The sequence below is a fragment of the Nannospalax galili genome, unplaced genomic scaffold (genome assembly GCF_000622305.1).
Source record: "Nannospalax galili isolate Female #2095 unplaced genomic scaffold, S.galili_v1.0 scaffold332, whole genome shotgun sequence".
Lineage (NCBI taxonomy): Eukaryota > Metazoa > Chordata > Mammalia > Rodentia > Spalacidae > Nannospalax > Nannospalax galili.
In genome coordinates this window covers 2,740,957-2,748,762 of record NW_008333794.1, presented here as the reverse complement: position 1 = coordinate 2,748,762, position 7,806 = coordinate 2,740,957, and the positions used below count along the sequence as shown (strand labels likewise).

Genomic DNA, 7,806 nt, shown 5'->3' with positions numbered 1-7,806 from the left:
AAACAACTATTGTCAATGTCATGTCATTGACAGTATAGGTTAATACAGCTATAATGACTGAAATGATTAGTAACTTCTAGAGAGAATTATAATGCAGAAAGAACTCAAAGGAAATATGAGAACCTAACACTGTACATAGACAGGCAGACATTTCACATGGATGGAGATGGGAGGACTGGAAACTCACAAGAAAAGCTGCAGTGAACTTAGGACAAGACAACAGATGTCCACTGACACACAGGAAGGGAAAATGAAAGACTGGATATGAAGCGAGTGTGAGCTGTTGAATAAGATCTTGAATACAGAAGTCATCAGGCAGGTCTCACCTGAGGAGGAGGAAACCCACGGCTTATGCTTGGGAAAGAGGATCCCCATAGTCTAACCCCATCCCAGACCTGGTGCTCCTCTGCCTGCATCAGACCGGACTTCTGGCCTACACTCTGGCATGGCATGGCCCACTGTCACCCATTTGCATCTTGGTACACCACCCCACGCACACAGTGTCTGGGAGGCTCAGGAGATGCTGAAGTATACATGAAACCATTTTCTGTGGAGCCGAGAATAGCACTTTGGAGAAGCCAGAGAGGAATGGACGTGCGTCCCAGCTCTGCTGTAGACTTGTTGTGATTGGAGGCAGGAGGTGACGTCTCCTCTCTAGGTCTTGGCTTCCCTGGTTGTGCATGTTTGCACCTAATTTATTGAGACACCCTCTCTCACTGAACTCAAGCTCCGCTAGTGGTCCAGGCAGCTGTCCCGCTTTCATTGCTGGGATTACAGCCACAGGCATCCATTACCAGATTTTACTTGGGTCTTATGGATCTGAACTCAGGTCCTCATGCACATGAAATAATTATTTCACCCATTAAGCCATTGTGCATTCTCCTCAGCAGAGGGCACCTGGGAGGAAGCTCTGTGCCTGGCCCATAGTGGGCACTTCAAACAGATGTCTGTAGGTAGGAGTGTGGTAGACAAAGATATGATGAGGAAATATCAGTTACTAAGAAGATGGTGTATCTTTCTGGCTTTCTGAGCAAAAATAAGTTCTCCATTTCCCAGTATTCTTTGCATGTCATAATAGGTATGAATGTTCCAGCCAATGCTAAGAAGATTGAAACCACTAGACCCTTAGGTACCTTCTTTTCTCTGCCCCAGGCATCTCTGTTGAGAAGGATGGCACAACGGAAACAGATAGGCCTGGTCAATGACGGCCTGGCCAGCTTCCTAATGGCCCAGAATGCCGACCTCTGGGCTTACTTCTCCAGCTGAAAAGAGAAGCTCTCAGCATTTGGGTGGAATCTTTTCCCAGAAACACTGGGTTTTGTCATTGTCCTCCTTCTGCTCTTAGTCCTCAGGACTATATATATCTAGACCCAGAGGAACATCAAGCTGGTGACTAAGTCCTTTCTCAGAACTCTGCTTCTGAGATAGATCTCCTGGGGAACCTGCTGAGCCCTCTCCTGCCCAGGCTGCTCTGGATCCCCAGAAGGCTCCATGCAGAGCCGAATCTCCATGTTTCAAAGACAGAAATTATTTAGATGAAATGTGGCTGGGTCTCAGGGAACTCCTCCTGTGAACTTTGCGTCTTCTCACACTTTGCAGTGACTGTGAGGAAGGCTACTATGAACACCTGCATGTAGGTATGTGTGCGTGTGAGGCTGCTGCAATCTCATGCATGCAGATGTGAGGCTGCTGAGATCATATGCATGCAGGTGTGTGTGGGTGTGAGGCTTCTGTGAACACCTGCGTGCAGGTATATGGGGGTGTGAGCTTGTTGCATGCAGGTGTGTGTGTGTGTGTGTGTGTGTGTGTGTGTGTGTTGTGGGTGTGAGGTTCAGATGGTCTATGTAGGAGTGTGAGTGCCTGGGCAGGTGGGAAGTACAGGTTAAGGGCTAGAAATAACCACAGTTTCCCAGAACATTCTAATGTTTAATATTCCCTTTGGCCCTCAGGGTGTCATTCTGATGGGTGATTACTGGTGTATTATTGAAGTTTTAAAGTTATTTACTTAATGACATATGAAGTCAAACTCAACTTTTCATGTGCTTATTTTGTATTATTTTAGTTTATTATTGTCTGTTTTTGTGGTCCCTCCTTCAGGGACTAGGCAGCCAAGGCTGTCCTGGAACTTACTATGTAGCCCTGGGTGAACTTGAGCTCTTGATCCTCCTGCTTCAGCCTCTGCGGTGCTGGAATGGAACACGCACCACCGTGCCGGGCTTTGCTCAGATCTTCTGTACATGTCTCTGGCAGATGACTTCCTTCATTGCCCTTCATGCTCTTGACATTGCAATACTTGCAAGTATTCTGTCATAACAACTACTTAAATCTCATTCCATTTCATAGCATGTGGCTCACCATCAGGCATTGTGGCTTTAAAAATGTGGATAGATCATGTAACTGAATCTTTCTCCAGACTACCTCCTTCCATCATCCAATTTAAAGTTATTTCTTTAAGTAGAAATCCTAAAAGCCAAATGATGATATTAAAGTATAAAGAATGCCATGCTAAGTGGTAGAGTGTATGTGGCATTTACCTTCGGAACATTTCCATGAACTGTTTTTTTCAGATATCGAGTGACATATGAGTGACTTATCTAAAATGGGACAGCATTTTATATTTGATTTGTTTTTCTAATTTCAAAAATGTATTTCAAGGGATTGGAAAGATGTATATCATAATGTAAATGATTTATTAATTACATTATTTTGAAACAATAGTAAAACAACTATTTATTACAAGCCCATATTTTTCATGGCCTTCATTGATACCATGGCCAGGTAGTTTTGCATGTCTGATCTACTATTTAAATTTAGAGTTTTGGTCTCTTAAAACACTTCCTGTAGGAGGTGACAGTACTGGACACACCTGAGCAAGGCTGAGAGTCCTTGAGAAGCTGAGCAGCACATGGTGCTGCTGACTCTACAAAGAATGTCTTTGCTTTGTTTGGAGAAACTGAAAATAAGATTCAGACCAGTAGAAAACAATCTTCAAATCACTGTTTCAAACAAATTTGTTATAAGGTTTTATTGTTGAAAAATTACATCTGGGCACATTCAGATTTTGGTCACTTTTTAAATTTTGTGAGAAGTCTAAAACCTCCTTTGTGTGTGCATGTATGTGCATGTGTGAGTTAACGATTGTGAGCATGCGGTGTTATGTGCCATGACATGCATTTGGAGGTCAGAGGTCAACTTCTGGTGCTGGTCGTCATCTTCTACCTAGTTTGAGGTTGAGTCTCTTGTTATTCTCCACTGTGTCAGCCAGGCTGCCTGGCCCTCGAAATTCCAGAAATCCTCCTGTCTCCGCTTCCCATCTCTCCATAGGAGTACTGGGATTACAGATGGCACCACTTCTGGCTTTATGTGGATTCTGGGAATCTGAACTCAGATCCTTACATTTGTACTGAATGCTTTATCCTCTGAGCCATACTCCCAGCCCTAGAGAGAACATGTTTGATCATTAAATTAAGATAATGAATTTGTATTATGATGGACCCAAAACACACCCATTTGTCATTTTGAGCATTTTAATCACATGGTTGGGCCAGTGAGCTCATTCACACGGTGTGTGCCAGAAGCACAAGTCCATCCACCTGCCGCACTTCCTTCTTCCTGAACTTCCATTAACTTTCTTTCTTTCTTTCTTTCTTTCTTTCTTTCTTTCTTTCTTTCTTTCTTTCTTTCTTTCTTTCTTTCTTTCTTTCTTTCTTTTCTCCTTCCTTCCTTCCTTCTCTCTCTCTCTTCCTTCCTTCCTTCCTTCCTTCCTTCCTTCCTTCCTTCCTTCTTCCTCTCTTTCATCTTTCTTTCTAAGACAGGGTCTCCTTGTAGCTGTAGCACCAACTGGCATGGAACTCCCTATATGGACTAGGCTGGTCTCACAGAGACCCTTTTGCCTCTGCCTCCAAGTCCTGAGATTAAAGGCGTGCACTACCATGCCTGACAATTACCCTTTTCCTGAGCCTTCAGGATGGTATTGTATTTTGTCTCTTGTGATTTACACATCTGTGTTCTGCCTTCTGTAAGTAGATCTGTACAATGTCTGTTCTCATGTCACTGACTTGTTTCACTTGGCATAGTAGCATCAGGGCTTACCCATAATGCACCATGTGCTGGAATCACCTTCCATTTTAAGACTGACTAATATTCCACTACCTGCGGAGACTGTGCTTCAGGCACACATTTTGATGGCTCTAAACAGTGGGTTGTTTCCATCTTTGAATTTTTAAAACCTGTTATTACCAGGGTTATTGATAAATCTCTGTGTGATTGCCTACATATATTTCTTTTTTTGAAGGTTGTATGTATACTTCTGTTTATTTCTGGATCATATGATTATTTATGGTAAGAAATGATTCCTTATCTAATTTGGTAAAGTAGATACGGCTGAGGCAATTGAAATATTGAAAACTGTTGTTAAGGTCTCACATATTGAATAGTGTGGGCTAACCCATGATGTATGATAGCTACCTTTCAGGTCTGGCTAAAAAACTCATTAAGAAATATCAAATTGCCCTTGGTGCCCATGGGCTGCAGGAGAGGTTCAAAGGCACCAGTCCCACTACAGAAATGAGTCTCTTTGACCTTTTCTTTTTTTCACTTTTCTGGACCTCACAGTCACAGAGATCCTTTTTTGGAGGGATGACGAGATGAAGATGAGGATGAAGAAAGAGGAGGAGAAGGAAAAAGAGGAGGGAGGAGGAGGAGGAGGAGGAGAGGAGGACAAAGCAGCTGCTGCCATATGGGGGTAAGAAAGCTGGAGGTTTAATGGTTCTCAGTCTTCCTTGGCCCCATATGATCTCGGCTTTGATGAACTAGTACAAGATTTCAATAGTATCTTCAGCAAGATGGGGGCCTGTACCTTGCCTTCCCACCCTCATGAACTTCCAGGTCCTGAGTCAGAAACACCTGGTGAAAGACTTCAAGAGGGGCAGACACTTCTTAACCCAATACTTAAATACCCAGATAGTCACCAGCCCAGCATCTTTGGGGAGATCTTGGAAGGTGATACGAGAACCTTTTAATAGGAACTTTTAATAGGCTTGATGGTGTATAGCCTGTGACTCCCCATCCTAGAGTCAGAGAGGGCAATGATCTTGACTCCCAGGTTTCCCAGGAGGGTCTTGGCCCAATTCTTCAGCCCCAGCCCAAATCCTATTTCAAGAACATCTCTGTGACTGTGGTGGTTTGAATGAGAATGTCCCCCATAGGCTCCAAGTATTTGGACATTTTGTCCTCAGTTGGTGGAGCTGTTTTGGAAGGTCTTAAAAGTGTGGCCATGCTGAAGGAAGCATATCACTGGGGGCAGGCTTAGAGAGTTCGTAAGCCTTGCCAGATCTCCAGTCACTCTCTCGTTTCCTATGCCTGCTTGGAGATGTAAAGCTTAGCTTCTGCCCCTCCTCCAGCCATCTCTGCCGCCATCCCTCCCTGCCATGATGGACTCTTTCCCCTTGGAACCATAAGCTTAAATAAACTCTTCCTTCTATAAGTTGCTTTGGTCATTGTTTCTATCACAGCAACAGAAAATAACTAATACAATGACCAAGATAACTAAACCGGATGGGATAGTGGATATGTGCTGCACATTGGTGGACAGTGAGGACCAAAAGAGACCACAGTAACCTGTCAAGAAACAGATGGCAGTCCCAGAAGTGATACAGGCTAACCAAGACCTCCAGCTCTGGAAGATGCCTTTTACATCCTGGATTTACTCCTAGGTCCTTGGTTTTGGCCCCTATAGCTTTTTAACCTTCAGTAGTCTTCAGGACTTTTCCACTCCCCCACCCACTGCCCATTACCAGTAAGCTTAGCTTTTTCTGTCACCCCAAGGATCTTGAGTATGTGAAACAATTAATTAAGTTTGTCAGTCTGTCATTCACCCAAACTGACCAATAAAGCCTTTATTTATGATAATAGGAAAAAAGGAATATCAAATCATAGCTGGACATGGTGGTATACATCTTTAATCCCAGCACTGGGGAGGAAGAAGCAAGTCGGATCTCTGTGAGATTGAGGCCATTTGAGTCCAGGCCAGCTGAGGCTACAGGGAGACCCTGTCTTAAAAGAACAAACACACAAAGAAGAAATATCAAATTATGATATCTCGAAGGGCTCTGGCTTAAGTGGCTTTTACATATCTGTCTTCACATGTATCAAAGGAAATAATTTAAGAACAAAACACAATTCCGTATTTTCATGCAAGCCAAAGAAAATAAACACTATGCCATGCTCAGCATTTCTGGTACCACTACACTGGCTCATCTTAAGGGACCTTGCCCATCAACGAGTAATAAAAATTTTACCACAGTCTCACACATGGAACCTCAAAAGTTGATTATACATTTTTCATACTTATAAACACAAAAGTACTGACTGTGGTATAGCTGTGGCACACACAAAGCTGGATATGGTAAGATACTGTAGTGTTCTTGAACATAATTCTTGAGCAGGAATGCTGTCCAAGATGGACATAACCACAAAGAAACTAATGAACAGGAGAATGGTCCAAGTGGCCCTTTGCATTGGGGATGCTTTTGGAGAAAGGATGGTGCCCTGAAGATGCTGGGACTGCTTCTTATGCCTGCAAAAGAGACTCACCGTGTACCTACTCGAGTGGACTGTGGGAACCATTAGGAAGGCTTCCCTGAAGGCCAACAGTGTGGAAAATGTGTGTTGCATGGAGTAACCCAGGGTTAGACTAGGACAAGATTCACTAATGTACAAAATGTTATCTGAGGTCAAATTTGGAGTGGAAATCATCACTATCAAGAGGTGACTGCTAATGAGCATACAAAAGGTACACAAGAAAGGAAGGAGCAAGAAACTGCGCCGTGGGGATTTATGTCTGAACTTTGCTGAAAAGGAGGTTCTGGGGCTGAGGGTGATAGCTTGGAGGATACTCAGCAGGCAGGTGGCACAAATGGAGAGGGCCTCAAAAATCTGTACAAGCAGAGAAGAGATTTACAAGTGATGTCATCCCACCCTCCACAAAACATAAAAATGTCTGTAGCTATGAATGCACTGTTCAGCATCATCATCAGGTGGAAGAGCACCAAGAGACCAATGGGAAAGTCATTGAGTTTGGGCCTGTGCTTGCGACTGAGCATGACGGTGCAGAAGGGAAGGATGCTGTTACCTGAGATCCCAATTTTAGAGTGAAAAATGTTCCTTGAGACAGTTTTAGTGTAGAATTGTTTTTGTTTCATCATATGAGGAATGAAACACATCATACATGTCTGAGGAGAAAAGTAGAGCAATTACTCAATACAAATATAACCTTGCTCATTGATCTCAAACATTATTGACTATTGCCCTCATGAAGACATGCAGATGCATCCCAGTTCACCCTTAATCCACTTATAACCTCAGCTCCAGCTCATCCCCAGAGGCCATCCTCACTCTCTGACTTGTCCTAAAACTTCCCAGTCATGCTGGATAATGTATCCCATCGTGAGGCCCCATGAGTGAAGGAGTTTCTTCTTGTTAAAAGTAGTGTGTATTAGAAATTATTTCTTTTCCTTTATCTTGTGTTTGGGCTTTCCTTGGGGCAAGAGCAGCATATTCCTTGGATTTTGTCTGCATCACCTTGTCAGTACATTCTAGTCATAGCTTTGCTATTTTCGGTGAGTGTGAATGAGGGTGATTGCATGAAAGTGGAGATGAGTCCTTTCCCATGAAAGAGATCCCATGGATGAGAGACACTCACTTTACTTCAGGGCTGCCTTTATTCTGTCCACTGCAAAACCATATTTTCTTAATATTTTTCTGTAGTAAATGTTGGTCATTGTGGACTCTGAATCAAGAAAACTT

At 43.2% G+C, this 7,806-nt stretch overlaps 2 pseudogenes; one reads left to right on the top strand and one right to left on the bottom strand.

The window, feature by feature from the left end:
• The first annotated feature begins 4,566 nt into the window (after positions 1–4,566).
• On the top strand, positions 4,567–5,737 carry LOC103730381 (annotated as a pseudogene).
• A 611-nt stretch (positions 5,738–6,348) lies between these two features.
• LOC108490616 lies at positions 6,349–7,103 on the bottom strand (annotated as a pseudogene).
• Between the last annotated feature and the right edge of the window lie 703 nt (positions 7,104–7,806).